Here is a 23,990-nt window from a genome sequence, read left to right as displayed (position 1 = left end):
CTAGCAGCCTGAATTTATTTTTCTTTGCTTTGCTAAATGCATCTTGAATTTTTGAAAACATAGTCCAGGTTCAGGAAATTTAGCATTTTTGAACCAAGACCAGTCACCTCTAATATTTTTCCGTAAATACATCCATTAAATTTCAGAAGTCAGGTAGCTGAGTTAATCTTTTCTCACCTGTCTGTGGCCAGAGAAGAAAACATATTCCTCTCTTCTGTTGAATGCAGGGATTGTGTTTATGTAGCCCTTGTCATTTGGGCTCATCTAATAAATAGGGAATACTTGTAAATATCTATACATGTTTTTTTTCTGATTACTACTTCTGTATTTCCTATGCGAGTCTTATATTACTCATATCTGAAATTTTTCCAAGTATTTTCGGTGCCATTTTTATATATCATTCCATATATTAATATCAAAGCTTTATTTATACTATAGACTCAGTGTGGCAATCAGGACACAGGAAGAAATAAAAGAGTCAGCTGGGTAGACTACCTATTTCTCAAACCACTTGGTTTGTGAAAGAGGGCTTGAGGAGGCACAGAACATATTACCAATTCCTTTGTTGTTGCTAATTCTTTTTTTTTTAATTTTTTTAACGTTTATTTATTTTTGAGACAGAGAGAGACAGAGCATGAACAGGGGAGGGGCAGCGAGAGAGGGAGACACAGAATCGGAAACAGGCTCCAGGCTCTGAGCTGTCAGCACAGAGCCCGACGCGGGGCTCGAACTCACAGACCGTGAGATCATGACCTGAGCCGAAGTCGGACGCTTAACGGACCAAGCCACCCAGGCGCCCCTGCTGTTGCTAATTCTAACGTATCCATCTTGGAAACAGACTCTTTTGTAGTGTATGTGTCTTTTATTGACCAAAAATGGTTTCTGTTTCAATATCCTTGAACACCAGACCAGGGATGGCATTTGTTATCTACTCAGGAGATACTCAGAAATGCGCACCATCTCACATCAAACGGATACCACTTTCCACAAGAGTGTATGGACACCCTCACTTCCTACAGGCCCGGGAATGCCCCGCCACCCCCACCCCAGTTCAGATCCTCAGTTCCCTCTTCAGGCTGGTCATGTGTCAACCTTCAGCTCGGCTATCACTTCCTCCCAGAAGCCTCTCTTGTTCTCTTCTCTTCCCTTTTCACACTCTTGGTTTCAAATACCGTCCATATGCTAAGGCCTACCATATTTAAATCTCCAGTCCAGCTTTCTTCTGAGCCTCAGACATGCATGTACAACTGTATACTCAGTATCTCCACTTGGGTGGCATCTTAAAGTAAACATGCCCAAACCAAACTCATGACCCCTCCTTCAAAAAACCCAAACCTAGCCCTAATGTTGCATTACATATCCACTGCTGTGAAAAAATGACCACAAAATCTAGTGGCTTTAAACAACAATAAATATATTACCTCAGAAATTCTGTGGGTCAGGAATTTGGCATTAGCTTAGCTGGCTGATTCTGGCTCAAAGCCTCTCAACGGTTTGCAGTCAAGATGTTGACCAGGGCTGGAGTCATCTGGGGGCCTGGATGGAAGATCCCCTTCCAGGACGGTTCATTCCTATGGCTTTCAAGTTGGTGCTGTCTCTTGATAGGAAACCTCAGTTCCTCCCTACATGGACCTCTTCACAGGGATCCCGAGAGCTGTTTGAGTGTCCTCATGACATGGTGGCTGGCTTCCTCCAGAGCAGGTGACCTAAAAGAGAGCAAGGAGGATGCTGTACTATCTTTTGTGACTCAGCCTCATAAGGCAAACACTGGCACTTTCTCAGTATTTGATTGGTCACACAAGCTAGCCACAATTCATTGTGGAAGAGTTGACCACAAGGGTGTAAATACCAGGAGACAAGAGCCGCTGGGGCCATCTTGGTGGCTGGTTACCACCCCTTTCTATCCAGTTGTTCATATCAGAAACTGAGAGTCATCTTTTAACGCCTTCTCTCTACCACCTCTAGTCAACACCAAGTCTAGCCTACCTCATCTCTGCTTTGACTTTGTCTGCTTTTATCACTCTAGCCCAAGTCACATCACCTCTTATCTGTAGTCCAATAGCCACTTAGTTGCTTCCTCTCTAAAATGGTAACAAAAATGACTACCTCGTGGAGTTGTAGTGAGGATCAAATGAGACAAACTGTTATTGTAGAAAAGTGCCTGGAAGGGAACCAGTGCTCAGTGTTTTGATGAATACAGCACTTCTGGTAGACAACTACTGATCTGCTTTGGTGGCATCTGAAGAAGTCTTTCCAGGACGAGGGAGTTAGCTCAGTGGGTTGGGGAGGCTTGGTGACCTGCTCCTTCTGTGATACAAGAGAAGTGCAGTGGGACTCTCAGTCACTGGGTCCTGGGGCGGGTAGTAGAGCAGAAATGAGAATGCAACCGTGGGAGCAGGTGGAGTTGATGGCCTGGCCTAGACGTGGTAGCAGGACGCTTTAGAAATCCCATGGCAGTGCATAATCCCCAAATCACAGGCTTTCAATTTTTCTGGGGTAAAGACCCTTTTGAGAATCTGCTGAAAGAGACTGACAATCTATCCGGAAAAAGAACAACACATAGTTTCATGCATGCAAAATTGGGCAAGTAAGTTTCAAGGAGTTTGGGAGTCACGTAAGAGTTCCTGCTTTGAACACAGAGCTCCTTCCCTGGCAATCAAATTCAAAGGCTATTTTATAACAAACAGATGTGGGAGTGGGAACGGCCCTCGAATTACAAACGACCGTTTCAGGTTTTACTCTATGGATGATAAAACTTAATTAAAACTTCATTTTAATAATTTAATAAAACCTTCTTTTTCAAAAGATTGTCATTTTTATTTTGAAGGTATTGTTTATAGACTAAAATACATCCTATCTCACACACGTACTCCTGTTCATACTTTGTCTCTGCTTTTGACATTAATATCTTCTTTAGTCAAAAACATAGAGGGGTGGAGCATGTGGGTGGCTCAGTTGATTAAATGTCTGACTCTTGATTTTAGCTCAGGTCATGATCTGATGGTTCGTGAGTTCGAGCCCCAAGTTGGGAGCCTGCTTGCAATTCTCTGTGTCTCCCTCTCTTTCTGCTCCTCCCCCGCTGCTCGCACACGCACTTCCTCTCTCTCTCAAAAATAAACTTAAAAGAAAAATATTTTTAAAAATATATAGGTACCTGGGGGGCTCAGTCAGTTAAGTGTCCGACTCTTGATTTGGCTCAGGTCATGATCTCACAGCTTATGGGTTTGAGCCCCCTATCAGGCTCTGTGCTGACAGCTCAGAGCCTGGAGCTTGCTTTGGATTCTGTGTCTCCCTCTCTCTCTGCCCCTCTCCTGCTCATGCTCTTTGTGTGTCTCTCTCTCTCAAAAATAAACATTAAAAAAAAAAAAGACTTAAACATAAATAGTAAAAAGTTATAAATAAACAAATAAATTATCACATTCTATTCTTTTCTCCAGGTTGCATTTTATAGTTTTGAATAAGTGTGGGAATAACATCGTTACCAGCAGGCTGTCTCTCTGTTCTCAGTGATGAGATCTCACTAAGACTACAGTGTCTCACCACATGACAGCCAAGAGCTGGGGCAGTGGTGTGTGTGTGTGTGTGTGTGTGTGTGTGTGTGTGTGATACACTTATGTAGTGCTGCTTTTTATTTTGCAACAGAAGCAGCCTGGGGCCATACCTCAGGAAGCCACGGTGTCATTTGTCAGAATGCTACTACCCTCCCCAAATTCTTTATCTGCAGGATACTGGAAAATGAAGGAAGCTAATAGGTATAATGCCAATTACTCTTATGCCCCATGCTTAACATGTGCTATGCCTTTAATTATTACCCCCAATGTTACAAAAAAAAACCCTTTTGGCTACCTATCGCTGGCCAAGCTAATACTCAAGACATGAGTTTTGGGTCACCTTGGGTGGCTCAGTCAATTAAGTGTCTAACTCTTGGTTTCAGCTCATGATCTCACGCCCCGTGAGATCAAGCCCCATTTCACCTACAATTCTATACTTTAAAAAATAAACTTGTTGGGGAGCCTGGGTGATACAGTTGGTTAAGTGACCAGCTCTTGATCTTGGCTCAGGTCATGATCTTGTGGTTCATGGGTTTGAGTTCCACATAGGGCTCTGTGCTGACATCGAGGAAGGTGCTTCAGATTCTCTCTCCCTTCTCCCTCTGCCCCTCCTGGCTTGCACAAGCACTCTCCTTCTCCCTCTCTCTCTCTGTCTCTCAAAATAAATAAATAAACTTAATATATCTATATATATATATATATAGATATATATATATAGATATATATAGATAGATAGATAGATAGATAGAGAGAGAGAGAGAGAGAGAGATGAGCTTTAATTGGAAAGGAACAGATGCTTTATTCAGGAGGTCATCTGCCTGGGGAGAAGGTAGACTCTTGTCCAAACACCAACTCGAGGTTTCTGCCTGTCCCAAAGATTTTTTAAAGGAACTTTAGGGAAGTTAATCAGCAAAAGGGGAGCACAGTGATCTGTGACATTTCTTGATTACATGCAGACACAATGGTGTCAGCCATAGACCCTATCTCGGTGCTTGGAGGTTATGTACTGGTGCCCCGGGGGGAGGTTGTACCAGAGGGTTTCGTTCTGAGTCTTTCTAGGAGACGAGGCACGATCAATAAATATACAAAGACAGGTATAGTTAATCACACAGGCTAAAGGTTCTTGCTAAAACTTCAAGACCATTAAATTGGCCAGAGGCACCAAGGTGGTGGCTTCACCAAGCCTGAGAGAAAGGGGTTTTTACTTCCATTTTGCAGAGCAGAAAACTGAGTCATGAAGTCATTAGTCCAGGCAGAATTCCTGCCCAGAATTCCTCCTTCCACTGCATGTGTCTGATTAGTGTAGTCCTTTGCAAAGGCAGTTGCTGTCTTGCTGTAGAATAAAGGGAAAGTAGGAGTCAGAAACAAGTGCTTAGATCTTCCTTTCCCCTGTAAAGAAGTAAATGACACTCATCTCAAAGAATGGTCAGGCGATCACAGGCTGGGAGGAGAGGCTGGGCTTTGGGAGAATCAGAGCCTAGGGCAGGGGGAGAATTTCAAGATCAGAAGCCAACAAAAGTGTGTCAGAAAGTTGGGGGGAAAGGAAAAGATCTCTGCTTCTAACAACGCGTCGAAAGCATTCAGACTATGCCTTGTCTGGTATAAGCTTGTCAGTTTGGGGGTTGCGTGTGAATCAAAGGTAAAGCCTATGTACAACGTTTTTGCAGGGGGCTGCGATGTCAGAGCGCCCAGATCAGAAACCTGCTTGTCTCCTGCGTCCAGGGGTGCACACTCTTTCTTTCTCTCCCCACCTCACATTTCTGGGGCTATTGGGAAAGATTCTGTCATTTGCACTGCTCAGTGACCAACAGGAAAAGTCTGAATGAGGAGACAATAAAATGGGGAAAATGAGACCAACAGAAAAGCACCTGAAGCAAAAATCTGTGTCTGGGGAGGTTAAATCGCAGTAAACAGAGGGGATTTAGAAATCGGGATGCAATTAATGTTCTTGACTTGCGTCCCCCTCAGCTCTGGGGACCAAGTGTGGCAAATGGAAAGAGCATGACTGGGCTTTACTGTGGGGAAAGAAATGGCTTCTGTCATTGGTAGCCCCTCCTCCAGAGGCTCCAAGCCTGCATTGTGACTCAGCATCTTAGGTAATAAAGAAACACGGAGCCCCTCCCCCAGGACTTTTTCCATCTTGAAGGAAGAGAATTCCTGGGAAATACAAAGGAATGAGTCTCTAATCTCCAACAGTGGGAATGCCAAGGACCTTGGCCCAGCAGGGGCAGAAGGGACACATATTATAGGAAGAAGGTGGGCCAGGAAGCCCTGGTCAGCTGCAGATGCCCAGGGCACCTGAGTCAAGTTCTCCTCTGCTCCTGGAGGCTCTTGTGTGCTAGCTAATTCCTTCCCCAAACATCTGCTTGCTGTCAGGTTAGGAAAGACATACTTGCTTTCCACTTTCTCAGGGATGTTGAGAGGATTCGTGAAGGGCTGTAATGAAGGGAACTGGGAGATTCTGGAGACAGATATTGTTTAATTGCTGAAGTTCTGTCTGTGAGTGAGCTCAGATGTGGAGAGCTGACAGCCGCCTGGGGCATGAGCCAAGGTTCTTGGCAGCAAAGGGCAGGCCCCAGGCACAGTCCGGTCCACCTCTGCCACTCTGAAGCATGATGGACATGAACTCCAGCCATCCTCATGTTAGGTTGGTTATATGCAGAAGCAGGGAGAGGGGATGTGGCCCCTCAGGCTTCATGTCTTGGGAGGCCACCTCCAAGACTCCCCAAAGAGAAGAAGAGCTGTTAATAGGAAGAGAGGGTTGACGCTCAGAGAGCAACGTGTGTCTATCACCCTTGCTTCCTTTGCTCAGTGTAGTAAGATTAGACTGGATGATTGCATTTGCCAGTAGTATGTTTAGTTTTTCAGAGTTGTTGCTTCCACTGATGGCTCATTCAATTATGTGGCAGTCATAATCTACTTGTAAGACACATTAGTTTATAAGGGGATATCACATCCTCTATTTTCTTTGATTTACCAACAGTTTGGTGAAATATACCCAACCTGGATAAGGTTAACCTTTGGAACCTCCGAAATGCAATACCTCACACCAGATGCTTTATATCCTCCCCATGTAAATGTAAACAGACTGGCTCAGCATGCAGTTCTCCCCACAATTATTCAGGGACCTGGATCCTCTCTATCTACTTTCTTTTTTTTTTCTTTTCCCTTTCTTTCTTTCTTTCTTTCTTTCTTTCTTTCTTTCTTTCTTTCTTTCCTTCTTTCTTCCTTTCTTCCTTTCTTTCTTTCTTTCATTCTTTCTTTCTTTCTTTTTTAAAGTAAGCTGTATGGTCAACGTGAGGCTTGAACTCAAGACCCCAAGATCAAGGGTCACATGCTCCACCCACAGAGCCAGCCAGATGCCCCTCCATCTTGTTTCTTCTAATTTTGAGAGGGTACCTCATCTGGGTTGCAGCAAGTGGAAAGGGGAAAGCCTATGACCCCTCCTGGTCTGGTCTCAAAACCACACTGGGAATTGGACCCATCACTCCCATCACACTTCACTGTTGAGAACTTTGTCACATCTTCATCAGAGAAGGTGGGGAAAGGTAGGACAGCCTGTCAGCACTGTGTCTTGCTAGAAGAAGGGCAGAGTGAGCCATCAGTGTGTCACACAGAGTGTAGGGATTAGTTCCTTTTTCTATAGTCAATGAAAAAGATAAATAAGGGAGACAAATGGGCTCATTCAAAGGCACACAACTGGCTGAGGGTTAGCAGGGGAGCAGTAACACTGGCGTGGTTCCTCAGCCCTTTTCCTTTTCCCTACCATCCTCCCAGGCTGGCAGCGCAGACCCTTTAAAGGAGCACTGCCCTGGAAGACCTGGGACAGATCCTTAACATCAGTATGTGGAGCCAACAGAGGTAAATGCAAGATAGCACAGACTGTGTTCAACTCCTCTTCCCTACGCTCAGGCGCAGAGACAGAGGTCATAACTGCTCTGCCTCCTGGGTCCCCAGCCCACGGGGAGTGGATGTGTGCAGGCATAGAGAATCCTACATAGTGATAACACCCTCTTAACAGGCCATTTCAGGTTGTGGATCTCGGCCACAAGTGTGTTCCTATGCTCATTCCAGGTCCCACTGGCTTCTATTATTCTAGACCACCTTTTGCTTTTGACCGCTTGCTTCCCCAGCATGATCAGTCTATGGAGATTAAGAATTCAGTGGGCAAAGAGGTCCAGACTGCAACAATTATGTTCGGTCATCTCTTGCATCGGCACGCACAGCCACCCCCCCACCCCGGCCACCTCCCTCCCACCAAGACTCCTCCAGGAAATCAGTGATTTTGTACCATGTGACTCAGATCTCTCCAAGCATCATCAACCTGTGGGCTCAAGCTTGGGGTTCCTTAAGATTCACACCGAAATCTTGTTCATTCTTGGTTTGGATAACTCCTAAAAATAATCCCGGTTCCTTGTAAAACTGTAGCCCCAAAGCCCTTCTGGGAGTCTCTGGAAGTGGGGCAAGGGGTTCCATATGTTCATGTTTCAGGCCCACCCCCTCGGTGGGTCCCTGCCCTTCGAGGTTACAATACTCAGCCCCTGTTGCTCCAGTTTTCTGTGCCTCAACCGTCTGATCTGCCAAGGGTGGGGCCAGAGAAATATTTTTTTGTTTCTCTCCCTGTGGGGAACAACCACAGCAGGGTCTCTTGGGCCCCAGGGGTTGCTAAGCCCAGTGAGAGGGCTCTTTCCATTGCGCCTACTTCCCAGAGTGCGGTGTGCCCCCAGGATGACGGGGCGTGGGTAGGTCCAAGCACCAAGGGCTGCATATACCTGTTGACCCTGGACACAGATGCTCATTCACTATGTCCTCTCATCTCACGATGAACTTTTGTGCCCTTCTCTGTAGTTTGGCTCCCTTAGTGCATCCTTCCACTCCTAGTTTGCCAGACAATTCAGTGTGTATTGGATCCCCAGGTACTGACATGATGTAAGCTCTTTTTCTAGGAGGAACTTTAGCTTATAGAGCCCAGGGACTCGGGTGAGGTTACAAAACCTTACTCCTATCTGTATCTAAATCTCAACTCGTCTATTACAATATCAGTGCCACCCCCTCAGGTCTCTGGGCACTGCTCAGATGAACACTTTCCTTTAATGCTTTATTAGTGTTTTAAGATGTATGATCTTTCAGTCATGGCTATTGCTGTATTTCTGGGTCTTATCCTCAGATACATTAAAAGAAAAAGGAAGTGTTTATGCACAGACCGCATGACTAGAGACATTACCAAGTAGCCGAGACATCTGTTGTTATGGAAAATTATTGAATTGTTCTGTCAATCCCCAAAAGGGCCACCAGAAGAAACTTTCAATCAAGCAAAGCTAAGTTAGACTTCCTGAAATTCAGGGGAGTACCATGTTGAAGGTCTTAGCGGTTTCTCAGGGGAGGGAAATCACGGAGGGATATTTTTGGTATTTCAGGGCAAGGGCTAGATGATTTAGGGCAGCTCTTGCAAATCAGGGAACTAGTTAGTATAGAGCAGAGTTAACAACACGAGAGCTTTGGACTGGTGACCACACAAAGCAGAGGTTCTCAGTAATTCATCAGAAATTACCCTCAAGTTCTCAGTAATTTCTCAGGACTTGGCTCACCCCACGATTTCCATGCGTGTCCTCCAGGGCAAGATGGGGCTTTCTTCCCTCATCTTTTCCTCCTGTATCCTTTCTTGGAAGGGGATCTTCAGCAAAACAGAGGAAAGAGATAAGGATGGGGTTCATGTAATAACTCATGGAAGTTTATCCTTGAGAAGCAATCACAGTAGCAAAACCAAAGAAAATACCTGTCTTTATGAATGTGAAGGAATGAAAAGCCTCTTAGCAATTCCAGACATTCAGGATTGAATGCTGTCTTCCCCCCGCCTCACCACCCTCCACATCCCCCACCCCCACTGCCAGATGGATCTGGGTCCTGGGGGGAAATTGGAGAAATGGAACCAAATCAAGGATACTTCCCGTAGGGAAGAAGAGTGAGGAACATAGAGACAGAAAGGCCACCCTGATACCTATAGGCGGCCGATGGGTGACTCAATGGAGAAAGAAGAATATTCTGCTTCATCCTTCAAAGCATCATAGGCCTGTGTGTCTATTCCTTCGCTAGACCGAGGTCCAAGAAGGTGGGCCAGGATTATGACTTCATTGTCATATCCTTCCTGCCGATTAAGGTGACATCCCTTCCGAATAAGGAGTTTTAAAGAGAGTGGATTATGAGTCCAACTTTCCCCTGTTTACAGAAGAACAATCAGCCTTCCCGTCAACTGCATCACAGTTGGATATATTTGTTGTTTAGAGGTCCAAAATCTTGGACAAAAACGGCAAAAACGGCTGTACCCTGTCGTATCTATCTTTGTGGTTTAAATCTGGCAGTCGTTGATCTTAGCAGCCCTGTAATCCACCTCTCTTCTGTCCTTCATTAAGTGGCTCCTCAAAATGTCTCTTGCAGTGCAATATCATTATATCATCTTTACAGATACCAGTCTCAGGACCAGTTTGCCCTCTGGCAGTTTCCTTAATTGGTGATTTGGCAACATTGGGGTTTTTTTCTTCCAACCTGCCAGTTTCCTTCATTTAAAGCAAATTCTGTCAAATGAGTAAGTGCCCATAGCACAATTACCAAGCACAAAACGAAACTGCAAATACGCATTAGCTTACCAGGGTAGCGCCTGGTATATTAACAAGAAAGAGACAAGCATATGAGATTGACAAGAGAATGGAGCATTTCATTTTTTCATTCTGTTTTATTGCTGCAATATCCCATTTGATGGCCTCCAGCTTTCAGAGCATCAGCTTCCTGCAATGACACTAATGAAGAAATGCTGCTTTTTGTTCATTCTTTAACCAACTGTGTTGCTCTTTAATGGGAATATGGCACTTTCCCCCCATTCATGCAGAGTTATGAGCAGTTGAGTCTCTAGGGGACCTATGATGTGTACAGCACTCTTTTCCCTCTAAGATTTCTCTGATTAGATGGTAAGTACACTTTCTGTCGATAAATTCAACATTCTAGATATTTCAAATTATGGGCAGAAACAGGGATATTTTTTGCGCCTGGAAAAAAACTAAAGAACCCGAGAGGCTTTTTGAATAACATTTCTCTGTGCGATATACTGTTTTAATTATTTCCCAATCATTTTCTTCAGTCTGTTCTTTATGAAGGCACCCGCACTGACAACTGTTTTTGTTAATCATTCACACGTAACTGACTTCTAAATAGTTTCTTATTTAAGCAGAAAGTTATTCTGCCATTTTGCCAGAATGTCCACTCAGGGTTGATCTCCCATGGGGCTCATTTAATTTCTTCTCTGTTTTCTTCTCTGGGTTCCTTCCGCTTGCCCAGAAGCATGGAATTTGATCTTATGTCAGTTCTCTGAGACTCCACCATAATTGAAGGCTGGGATTAAGCTGCCGGGACAGTGGAAGCAGTGAGGTGCATGAACTGTTTTCAACTGAGTTTGATCCCCAATCATGAAATGTAACTGAGTCCTAGGTTAGGTCCAAACCAGCTGGGACATGACCTAAAATCACTCACAGAGCAGACCTGCTTCAAGATCCAGGAACGAAGGAAATATCTTCTGCAGAGTAGGAAACAAATTGGATATCCATCCTCCCTCCCCCCAGTTTCGGGAGCATTTCATTTCTGCAGAAGACTGGACAGATTTTGATGTTACCACATAATAAATGAATCTATCACACAGATCATCAGACTGGATAGAAATGGATCGGTATTTCAAGTGAAGCTTCTCATATTCCATCAAAATAGGTGAACAGATTAAGAAATTTCAGTTGTGGGAAAAGAAAAACTGTTACAATGTTTTTAACTTAAAAACTGTATTTTTCAAACATGACTGAAACTGTTGAGTATTTTTTTTCATGTTTATTTATTTTTGAGAGAGAGACAGACAGACAGACATGAGTGGGGGAGGGGCAGAGAGAGAGAAAGAGACACAGACTCTAAAGTAGGCTCCAGGCTCTGAGCCGTTAGCATGGAGCCCAACACGGGGCTTGAACTCACAGACGGTGAGATCATGACCTCAGGCAAAGTCCAATCAATGCTCAATCGACTGAGCCACCCAGGCACCCCTGAAACTGTTGAGTATTAATAGCTAACAAAGACTTGCTAACATTGCCATCATGATTACTACTGCCGTTATTAGCCATTCAGACCAACAGTTACTTAGGCACTGTTATAAAAATGGGATGAAAACAATGACAGAATTAAATGACCTAGTCTTTGAATGGAGGCCACTGAGACCACAGGAGAAAGATACATGTAAATAGCTAGCATGTAAATTGCCTAAGCAGGCAATCCAGTGGAAGGGACAGGTAATTCTGACTTAGGGTGCTGGAGAAAGAAGCCATCGGTAAGGCTGGCATTGGCAAAGGGCTGTGGGTAGTGTTGGGTGTTTAGACTGAGGGAAAGGCATAACCAAAGCCATAAGGGCAGGAAAGTGAATCCACGTGTCCAGGGAATGATGAGTCACCTGGTGTGCCTGGGGCAGAGGGTTGTAGAGGAACGTGCAGGGAAATAAGCCTGGAGACATAGCTTAGGCTTGGCCTGAATGCCATTCCAGTATTTCCCATCTTAAGGAGGTGCGGTGGTGTATTACAAGGAGTATGGCAGAGTGAGTAAGCCATGAAATTCCAGCTCTGACATGTGATAAACTAGCAAACTTGGGCACCACTTTTTGCATTCCTAAAATGAAGATGATAGTCGTCACCACCTAATGTGAAGGTCAAATACATGTGAAAGAGCTTAACCTAGTTCCAGGTGCAAGGGAATCTCTCAGTAAAGGGTAGCTATTGTTACTGTAAGTTCTTTAATAAGATAGATCATCGTAGCAGAGATAAGAATTCATTGGAAATATAAGAAAGGGGAAGAGGAGGGGTACCTGGGTGGCTCAGTCAGTTAAGCATCTGACTCTTGGTTTTGGCTCAGGTCATGGTTTCACAGCTTCATGGGTTCGAGGCCCAAACCAGGCTCTGGGCTAACAGTGCACTCACACTCTCTCTGCTTTTCTCAAAATAAATAAATTAATTTTAAAAATCCAGAAAGGTGAAGAGGGGCACCTGGGTGGCTCAGTGGGTAGAGTATCTGATCCTTGATTTCAGCTCAGGTCATAATCTCATGGTTCATGAGATTGAGCCCCTTATGGGGCTCTGTGCTGACATTGCAGAGTCCGCTTGGGATTCTCTCTCTCTCTCTCTCTCAAAAAAAAAAAAAAAAGTGAAGAAAAAAATTGCTCTGGAAGTTGATATAATGGCCAAGATGTTAAGTTGAAGGAGGGGATAGAGTTAACACAATTTGGTGGCTCGTATGGTGTGAAGGGTGAAGATGAGTGTAATAAATTCAAGTTTCTAGCTTGTATGATCAAGAAGATTGTAAACTAAAATGCTATTACTTGAGAAAAGAACTTCGGAGAAGCGGCACGTTGGGTTACTGGTGCACAAAGGGGACATTCCATTAGTTTCGGACATGATGAGAGTATCCATTTCCTAGAGCTGCCATAACAAAGCCACAAGCTAGGTGGCTTGACACAACAGAGATTTATTGTCTCATACTTCTGCTGGCTAAAATCCAAAATCAAAATGTCAGCAGGGTCATGCTGCCTCTGACCCTTCTTTGCCTCTTCCAGATTCTCTTCCTTGTTGGCAGCCCTTCTGTCTCTTGGCTGGTAGCTTCATCGCTTCGATCTCCACCTCCATTGTCACCAGCTCTCTTCTCCCGGTGTGTCTGTGTCCCTTCTCTTCTAAGGACCCCAGACTATTGGAATAAGGACCCACCCTACTCCAGCATGGCCTTTCCTTAACTAAATACATCTACAATGGCCCAATTTCCAAAGCGGTTTACATTTATACATACTGGGGGGTAGGACTTGACTGTATTGGGGGAACTCAGTGTGTAGCCCATAACAGTGACCACATTACCTAGTTTTCCCTTAAGTTGCTTACCCTAAATAGACAAGGAACTTAAAATACCCCTGAAAAGAAAGCGTAGACCGAATTTTGCTTGCAGTAGTAAAAGTAGAAGGGCATAGGAGAAAGTGGGAGAGGCAGCTGAGTTCCGTAGATAGGAATAAGGATTCTGGAGCCAGCCACCTAGAATCGCGTAGCTTTGAGCAAGTTACCTAACCTCTCTATGTTTCAGTTTCAAACATGTGAAAAGGGGGTAATGATAGTACACACCCAACAGGGCTTTTATGAAAATTAAATATGTTAATATTTTTTAAACACTCAGGACAGTGCCTAGTACAGAGCAAACAATATGAGTCTGTTAAAATATGACATAGTTTGAATTCTTTGCCAGCAACATTACAAGATAAGACTAAGATGTAGTTGGGTCTAACAAGTTAGCCAAAAAAATTTGAAATTATCAAGAAGACTGTTTGAATTATGAGTTTAAATCTACTGTCACTAACTGGGAGCCTAGACCATGGTATGTTTTGCGCTTTTAAATCTTAAAAATCTTAAATCTTTTGCTTCTTAAATCTTAAGTAGTGATAATAAGAAGTTATAATAAAAATTATACTTGAAAGCATTATAGCATCTCTATCACATTTTTTTAATGTTTATTTAAAAAAATTTTTTTTAATGTTTTAATTTATTTTTGAAGGAGAGAGAGAGAGAGAGACAGAGCATGAGCGGGGGAGGAGCAGAGAGAGAGGGAGACACAGAATCAGAAGCAGGCTCCAGGCTCTAAACTGTCAGCACAGAGCTTGATGCAGGGCTCGAACTCACAAACTGTGAGATCATGACCTGAGCCGAAGCCGGCCACTCAACTGACTGAGCCACCCAGGCACCCCTAATGTTTATTTTTAATTTTGAGAGAGAGAGAGAGAGAGAGAGAGAGAGTGCAAGCAGGGGAGGGACAGCAAGAGAGGACATAAAATCTGAAGCAAGGTCCACACTGATAGCATCGAGCCAGATGGGGCTTGAACTCTGAACCCTGAGATCATGATCTGACCTGAAGCTGGGCACTCAATCCACTGAGCCACCCAGATGCCCCTATATTGATTTTTTTAAAAGTTCTATTCATATGAATGCTGCAGGGGATATAAACTTAAAAGTGTTTTGTTTTAATGGATAGCATACACAATTAAAAACTTAGAGACAACTCTTATAGAGCAGGGACTGACATGTTGTATGTATACCATGGGCCAGATTTAGCCCACTGCCTATTCTTGTAAATAAAATTAATTGCAACACAGCCACACTCATTATCTGTAGACACTTTTGCGCTACAATGGCAGAACTGAGTAGTTGTAACAGAAACCATATATCCCACAAAGCTGAAAATATTTACTATCCCTCTTTGCAGAAGAAGTTTGCTAAGTCCTGGTCTAGACCACCTTTGCCTGCTGGTAGCTCAGCTGAATTGTCGACATCAAATCTAGGATGCATCAGATAACCTCAAAAAATCAAGCCTTGCAGGGAAAGACAAATCTGCAAATTAGTGGCAGACATCACACCCACCAGGGTGTGATATTGTGACAGAGAACACAAACATTGCTTGTCCCCAAGCACCAGCTTCTTCATGGGGAAGGGAGCTACTCCAGCAACTGGCAAATTGCAAAGAGAGTTCTGCATGGCATCGGGCTTTCCCCTAGATCTGGGAATGTGCTCCCGAAGGACTTCTTCCACACCAGGCACAGTGATCTGCGTGGACCACACAGAAGGAAGAGTTCAAACAGATGTGGTCTGTTGGCAGAAGGAAGACTTGTTCCTGTCATTATTATGGTATAGGAGACATCAGACTACAAAAACATGGCTAATCCTTTGGGTCACTTATTAATAGGACAGTTCAGATCACAGATAAAGTGTTCCATCACCATTTACAGATGATGAAAGATACACTGGAAAGACAGGAAGTAGATATGCGGCCATGTTTCTGTGTGTTTCATGGAATCTGTTGTTTTGGAGCCATTTTTGGTTTATCAGTGGTCTTAGCTTAAGAAATCAAGCAAACAGAAAGCAAATAGGAGTTAGTTGGTAGAAAGGACTGACAATTCAGGAATCGATGAATTGCCTGGCAATGTGATGACCTTTAGATGACTGGGGACACAAATGGGGTGCAGGGCTTGACTCAGTGATGGCATATCCAAGGTCTTAAACTCCTCAGAAGCTGGTCTGTCAGCACTCAAATAAAACCACAGGAAATTCCCTCGAGAAAGTAATCATTACTTAGAGTTGTGCTTAATTACAGCCCTCAAATGTTAGCAAGAGAGTGGTTTGATTTTCATTGTCACAATCCATCATTGATTAGATAGCAGATCAAAGATCTTTCTTAAAATACATACATAAAAAAAATTTCACTGTGTGAATTGAAATGTTGACGACCAAGACTTCACTTAGTCTCAGGATGCCACAGATAAGATTGTCCACGATGTAACAATGTGATCCATCCGAGTCACACAATGGTAAGTCCGGGACTTCCTAGGTCCTGGTAGTGAGAAGCATTCTGCTTGTGAATCTTATAAACAACCTTTTCTCCACTGGTGTAAGGATTCATCACCCCAGCTCAGGAGAATATAACGGAGCTGGTGTAAGAGAAAGCCTGGTGTCAGGCATAAAGAGTACCTAGAAGGAACTCTATTTCTTAGGCTCTGTCAGTGCAGAAATGGGCTTTGCTCCCGAGAAAAGCTGTTTGCTGTTTGTTCCTAATGACGGCTAATGTATGAACAAACCAAACTCCCAGAGCTATAACTGATATCATCAATGATGCTGGTACACAAACAAAGACGCTAATGAAGCGAAGCCGTGTGGCTCAGGCTTTGAAAACAGCCTGTGGCGGGGCGAGAGGAGAGTCGGCTCAATGAAGTCATTTCTAGGAGCAGTAGATAAAAGGGTAGTGCTAGAAAGAGGCAAATGCTCAAAACAATTACGCATTTAAAAATCCCTTCACCCCGTGCGGCAGGAAATTTTTTTTTCATCACTTTCTCTTCCGACATGTCAAAATGCATAAGCTTTCGCGTCAGTAGGGCCTCTGTTCTCTGGGGAAAAAACAAGAGGCCGATATCCAAGGGGGCATCTGACACCAGGTGACGGACAGGTAGGACATTCAGCAAACAGCTCCGTCACTCAGCTCTCCTCCGTCCACAGACCTGATTGCACATGTCATCTGGGCCTGTCTCCCTGCTCGGTTACCCTCATATTCCATGTTGCTCCTTCTGCTTCAGTGCCTGACTCTGTCCAAAGGCCATTAGCGTTCTGAGGGCGACAGAAATGGAGCTGTTCTGGGGGTGGGGACAAAGGGGAGGGAACAAAGAAACACCAGCCCAAATCTCTGCCCCCCTCGAGAAAACGGCCATCCCTAATTACACAAAACGACAGAGCGAGCGTGTGACTGAAGCCATTGCAAACGATACTTATTTCTCTGAAGAGCCTAAAAGAATAGGTCACCCTAGCTAATACACTAACAGCATACTTTGCTGTGTATGCAACATCCATCACATCCTCCGAATGCTTGGATGCCGACTGACATCTGCACCGAGCAGGGAAAACAGCATATTTTTTTTTTTGTCTTCCTGTGCAATTCATTTATGTATGGACCCCGTGATTTGTTCCGGCAAGGAAGTCATGCATGTGTGGTAGGAAGAAGGAAGACAGCTTTGAGTTAGAAATGGGGGATGTACGGACACAAAACTGGCTGTCTACATGACAAAACCCTAAGGAGTTCTGTCCCCAGGTGTTTCAAGCCCCTCTCATTTTAATTCACCGGACAAGCCAGTAAGAATTGTCCCCCCAAAGCAGGTCATTGATTGATTTCATTATCTTCCTAAGTACAGACGCCAAATTTCTGGATGGGCTACTAGATCAGAACCTGGCTGAAATCGAACAAAACGCAGCCGTATTTGTCACAGAAAACGCAGTTGAGGTGAGGGGTTTGGGAACCTCCGAAGTCCAGGGGCTCCAACTCCAGGAGAATCGGTGGTGGTTAGGCTAGAGGCTAGCAGCCTCGGGTGAGCCACCCTGGTTCCTGGGGACGCAGGGATTGAGATAAACCTCTTCTGTCCCTAGAGAAGGTGCCATAGAAACCAGTCTAGGAGCACGGCTGCTACTCTTGAGGGCTGTACAATAGGACCTTAGAGGTAGGGTTTATTACAGGCCAATTCAGTTGGTCACATGTGCGAGCATCTGTTATGGGCCAGGACTGGTAAAAGAGTAAAACAACAAATATGTTCTTAAGATAGTGCTTCTCAAGGGGCGCCTGGGGGATCAGTTAAGTGTCTGACTTTGGCTCAGTTTATGATCTCGCAGCCTGTGAGTTTGAGCCCCTCGTCGGGCTCTGTGTTGACAGCTCAGATCCTAGAGCCTGCTTCAAATTCTGAGTCTCCCTCTCTCTCTCTCTGCCTCTCCCCCACTTGTGCGCTCTCTCTCTCTCTCAAAAATAAATAAACATTTTTTAAAACTTAAAAAAAAAGATAGTGCTTCTCGAGAGAGGGAAGGCATATCCCACACACTCTCAACAGGCTACCCTGTTGAGCAAGTGACACCTGTTACCCCACCAGGGTAGCTGTTACACTGAGGGGAGGATAGCAAATAGCACAACGAGGCCCACCACCAGGAACCGCAGTCCTGATGTCAACCTGCCACATGGTCTGCAGGTTTTGGGGTCACCAAGAAAGACATGACTCACACACGTGTTCATTCACATAGAGAAGAGACAGAGCAAGATCAGGTTCCACAGTGAGCACTGGTCCCCGACGCGGGTTCGTCCTACAGCCAATGCAGAGAGATGATCTGTATACACCCTCCTGTGCTACAAGCAAAGGACCCCGTTTTCTGCCCCCAGGAACAGATGTGGGGTTGGCACACTGCCATATGAAATGCACATTTAAGCAGGACAAAGGATTACACATCAAGCCTGTAACAGGATAAGATTCTCCCAAATAAGAGAGTAAGCCCAGCAGAGGCTGGGAAGTCTCCTTCTCTCCAGGTAAGGGGATGTTCCAGGCCCCAGCACTCTTATACAGCCCACAGGGGTCGAGCAAGCTGTGCATGACTGCCTTCCCAACATCCCCCACATGCCAAAGAGGCAGGTTGCTGGAGCAGGACATATGTGAAAAACTACCTGTCGTAATCATCTTAGGAACAACAGAAAGTGAAGTTCAGTGTAAGCTTCTTGGCTGGTGAGTACATAAACAAAATGCAGTGATACTCAAGGGTGGTGGTCTATCCAAAGCTGGAAGGGAGGCTGTCTCGTGTAGGAATCTGATAAACCAACATAAGGCAGATTGAGATCAGTGCAATGACTGTTATCAGGAACGACATACAAGTATCAAGAAGCCATCTTTCATGATGATTTTTCATAGCCAATTTCCAAAGATCATACTCATAAGGAAAAAACTCTGCGCACTGCAATGTAAGTAATTCTGATGAATTTATAAGAATAACTGTAAACCCTCTCTAGTTTTCAAACACATCTGCAATCTCAAGGACATTATAATTAGTATTAAATTTCTGTGGGGGCACCTGGGTGGCTCAGTCGGGTGAGGGTCCGACTTTGGCTCAGGTCATGATCTCCAGCTCCTGAGTTTGAGCCCTGCGTCAGGCTCTGTGATGACAGCTCGGAGCCTGCAGCCAGCTTCCAATTCTGTGTCTCACTCTCTCTCTGCCCCTCCCCCGCTCATGGTTAGTCTCTCTCTCTCTCTCTCTCTCTCTCTCTCTCTCTCTCAAAAATAAATAAACATTAAAAAAAATTTAAGTTTCTGGGGATCTACCCCTGAAAGAAAAGTGTAACATGAGAGGAGAAACATAGGCTGTCAAGGGTCCAGTCCCTGTGGTGTCCATTGTGTCCTTGATTCCAGAGATCTTTTCTTTGAGATTCTGTGAACTACTCACTAACCTTCCAATAAATGTCATTTGGGGTTTAAACTAGTTTGCATTGAGTTTCTTTCCTCTCTTTCAAATAACAAATCCTCACAGACAAGCTTTTTAATCAAACATCTTTGTAGATAAGCCTTTTAATTCTGAATGGGGAGTTGGGGCCTCCAAATCCTGGTTCTCACGTGCTCCTTCCTGGTGTGGATCCTTACAAGTCCTCCAACCTCTCTGACAAAGTCCATTGGGTGGGGAGAAGTCCTTTCTGTTTCTTATATAGCTGTAATTCTATCATGGAAAAGGAAGCTTTATCCATATATTCAGCTAAGAAATGATGACATTCCAGGATGGGCCACTTGAAGGCCTATTTGCATAAGGACCCAATGTAGACTGGGAGAAATTATCAAGAGGAGCTGGAGACAGATGGTTAGGCCTTAGGACAACTGGATTAAACACCAAACCAAAAGGAAACAATTGTTTCGGGCACCTGGGTGGCTCAGTCAGTTAAGCGACCAACTTCGACTCAGGTCATGATTTCACAGCTCTTGGGTTCAAGCCCCGTGTCTGTGCTGACAGCTCAGAGCCTGGAGCCTGCTTCAGATTCTGTGTCTCCCTCTCTCTCTGTCTCTCCCCTGATTGTGCTGTCTCTCTCTCTCCCTCTTTCTCTCTCAAAAATAAATAAATAAACATTAAAAAAGAGAGAGAGAGAGAGAGAGAGAGATCATTGTTTGCATCTAAGAGGGTCCAGGAGAGCCAAGAACTCACCCTGAGGTAAGAAGGCAACCAGATAGTGGTTGGACGAGGGGCCAGGGAGAAAGATGCTTTTGAACATGAGGCTGTGTAGCTTCTCACAGAGGCAGGTCCTTTGTGGTCTCAAGTTTCTTGACAGAGGGGGCTATAAACAAATGGGAAAACAAAGCTACTCTCTAGGGAAACCTAAGTAAAGCAACACTGCTGAGGAGAGATCCCTTCCCCACCTCAGGAAGCATGGTATTGACAACGTGAAGTGCCCTGGGCAATACCAAGGCCAGTCCACCAGGCAGAAGTAATAAGACTCTTACAGAACCAAACAGGCCCAATAAAATGCATTCCTTTCTCCGAACTAATTTCTGAACCAGAAAAAAAAAAAAAAAAAAAAAAAGAAGAAGAGTGAGGGAAGCAATTGGGTGGGGGGATGGGCTAAATGGGGGATGGGCATTAAGGAGGGCCCTTGTTGGGATGAGCACTGGGTGTTGTAAGGAAGTGATGAATCACTGGGTTCTACTCCTGAAACCAATATCACACTGTATGTGAAGTAACTAGAATTTTAAAAAATAAAAACATAAAAAGGAAGAGTGAGGGAGACTAAAAGCAAATTACCACCTTTAATGCCGATAAAGATGATATTTGAAGAATGTGAGTTTTATCTGGAGGTGAGTAGGGTCCCTAAAACTGTATTCCAGAAGTCAACAGACTGGCCAACACAGGCACAAACTACTAGACCAAACACTGCTTTTATAATTCAACTCCCTTGGCTAGCCTCCTTACATCACTATAGTCTGGGAAAGCAAGGGCTCAAAACTTCTAATTTTTTTTTTTTATTATGAGAAGTATAGAACATATCCAGTGTAAACAAAGCAGTATAAAAACCCCTCATGTACCCATGAGCCAGCCTCAGCAATTACTACCATTTTGCCATTCTTATCGTATATTTTTATTGCCAAATATTCCCAGTTAAATACTGATTTCCTTACAGTTCTTTTTAAAAATTTTTTTTTCAACGTTTTTTATTTTTATTTTTGGGACAGAGAGAGACAGAGCATGAACGGGGGAGGGGCAGAGAGAGAGGGAGACACAGAATCGGAAACAGGCTCCAGGCTCCGAGCCGTCGGCCCAGAGCCTGACGCGGGGCTCGAACTCACGGACCGCGAGATCGTGACCTGGCTGAAGTCGGACGCTTAACTGACTGCGCCACCCAGGCGCCCCCACAGTTCTTTTTTTGAAGTAAAATTTATATACCTTGGGATGTATAAATCCTAACTTTACAATTCTGACACAAGGATACGCCTATGTAACCCACATCTCTATCATAATTTTGGTCTCCCCAGAGGTTCCACTTATGTCTCTTCTCGATCATTCATTGACCTCCTCAAATCAGAGAAACACTGCCATGTTTTTTCCTCCTTAGACAAATTTGTTTTGCCTGCTCTAGAATATTATATAAATGGAGCCGTACAATATGGACCCTTTTGTGACTGGTGTCTTAGCCTCAGCGTAATGCCCATAGGATTCACCCACACTGTTGTGCTTATCCGCTCACCTCCTTTTATCACTACCTGGGATTCCATTGTAGAACACAGCCTAATTTATTTACCCCTTCACTGTTGGTGGGCATTTGGGTCATTTCCACTTAATGACTATTGTAAATTAAGTTGAACAAGTCATTTTGAACACACATATTTCTTGAATAAATAGGAGAAAGAGTGCTAGGTGAAGACAGATGATAGATAGGTAGATAGATAGATAGATAGATAGATAGATAGATAGATAGATGATAGATGGATGATAGAGTTAACTTTGCATATACACACACACACACACACACACACACACACACACACACACACACACACACACACATACAAACACATATGTCAAAACTTCTCCTAAGTAGTTGTCTATCCCCACTAGCAATGCGTCAGAGCACCAGTTCTTCCCCACTTTTGGTAATGTCAATCTCTTTAATAGTCATTCTAGCAGATATATAGGATTATCTAATTGTGGTTTTAATCTGCCAATCCCAAATGACTAATGACGTTAGGCATTTTTTCATGGGTTTATCGGCCCACGTATTTTTCTTTGCAAAATGCCTGTGTAGTCTTTTGCCCATTTAAAAACAGTGGACTGCTTGCTCCTTTTTTTCCCCTAATTTTTATTGAGATAGCACTAGCATACAGCAGGGGTAAGTCTAAAGTGTACAGCATCATGATGTGACTTAGATAACTATGAAATAATGACCACGATAGGTTTAATTAGTATTCACCATCTTATATAGACGCAAAAGAAAAGAGAAGAAAATGCTTTTTTTTCCTTGTGATGAGAGCTGTTAGCACATACCCTCTTAGCAACTTTCAGATACACTCTATGGGAGTGTTAACTATAGAAATCATGTTGTAACTCCGTCCCCAGGACTTTCTTACATTATCCGTATAACTGGAAGTTTGTGCCTTGTGACCGCCTTCTTCCAAGTCCCCCTCATTCCCACCCCCTGCCTCCAGTAACCACAAATCTCTTCTCTTTTTCCGGGACTTTGATGTTTGTTCTTTCATTTTTGTTTTTTTAAATACCACATGTAAGTGAGACCACACAGTATTTGTCTCTCTTGCTTGACACTGTTTTTATTCCATTGTAGGTATGCCAGATATAAGTCCTCTGAAAACGTATTCCCCAGTCCGTAGCTTGCCTTTTCATTTTCTTAAATGATGCTCTTTTTGATGAGCATCATTATTTCAGTTTGATGAAGTTGTCGTCACCCATATTTTTCCTTAATGGTTATTGCTTTCTGTGTCCTGTCTATATGCTTACTTTCTGGTCATGAAGATATTATCCTGTGTTTTCTACTAAAAATATCACTGTTTTAATTCTTGTATTTAGGTTTATAATCAACCTCAGTTTAATTTTTGTGTCCAGCGTAAGGTATAATTCACAGTTAATCTCTTTGTTTTACTCTATATGGATACTCAGTGGTTCTAGCACTATTTACTGAACAAACTTACCTTTTCCCATTGAATTTATTTGACATCTTTGTTTAGAATCAACAGACTTTATAAGTATAGGTCTATTTGTGGACTCTCTTCCCCTGATCTCTTTGTCTATGCTTGGCTGGGATTACTGTGGCTTTATATAAGGCTTAAAGTCAGGTAGTATAAGTCTTCTAGATTTGTTCATCTTTTCTAAAATTGTTTTGGCATTCTAGATCCCTTGAATTTTCGTATAAGTTTTAGAGTGGACTTGTCATTTTCTGTTTTTAAAAAACAGCCTGCTGGTATTATCACTGAGGCTGCATTGGCTCTATAAATCAGTATGGGAAGAAGTGACATCTTAATGCTATTGACTTTCTGCTCCATGAACATGATATATCTCTCCATTGTTTAGGATTCCTTTATCTTCCCCAGGTCGTGTTTTATCACTCTCAACATGGATATTCTGCATGTCTTTTATTAAACTTATTCCTGAATATTTTATTTTTGACACTGTTATAAATGGATTGAAAATTTTCCCAATTATTTGCTGCTAGAATATAGAAATATAACTGATTTTTTACCATGTGACCTTGTATGTCGAGACTTTGCTAAACTTATGTTTTAGCTCTAGTGGTGTTTTTTGTTTGTTTCCATTCCTTAGGTCTTTCTGCATAAACAATCATGTTGCCTGCAAATAGAGAGTGTTTCCCTTGTCCTTTCCAACATTTGGGTCTTTTCTTTCTTCTTCTTGTCTTTTTGCACTGGCTAGGAGCTCTGGTACAATGTTGAATACAAACGGTAGGTGCAGACCTCCTGGCCTTGTCCCCACCTTAGCAACAAAGTGCTCAGAGTTTGGCTGATTTGATGTTAGCTGTAGGTTTTTCATAGATGCCGTTCATCAGATGGAT

General features: G+C 43.6%; 1 long non-coding RNA gene across 1 annotated transcript; it reads left to right on the top strand.

Moving 5' to 3' along the window:
- Positions 1-5,705: 5,705 nt before the first annotated feature.
- On the top strand, positions 5,706-11,388 carry LOC122231300. The gene is made up of 3 exons (XR_006208490.1): positions 5,706-5,927; positions 7,329-7,412; positions 10,881-11,388. It is a non-coding gene; the product is annotated as an uncharacterized LOC122231300 (long non-coding RNA).
- The last annotated feature ends 12,602 nt before the right edge of the window (positions 11,389-23,990 follow it).

Source organism: Panthera tigris, chromosome D1 (genome assembly GCF_018350195.1).
Source record: "Panthera tigris isolate Pti1 chromosome D1, P.tigris_Pti1_mat1.1, whole genome shotgun sequence".
Classification (NCBI taxonomy): Eukaryota; Metazoa; Chordata; class Mammalia; order Carnivora; family Felidae; genus Panthera; species Panthera tigris.
Note: the sequence above shows the minus strand (reverse complement) of the source record. Positions and strands in the feature narration are given on the sequence as shown.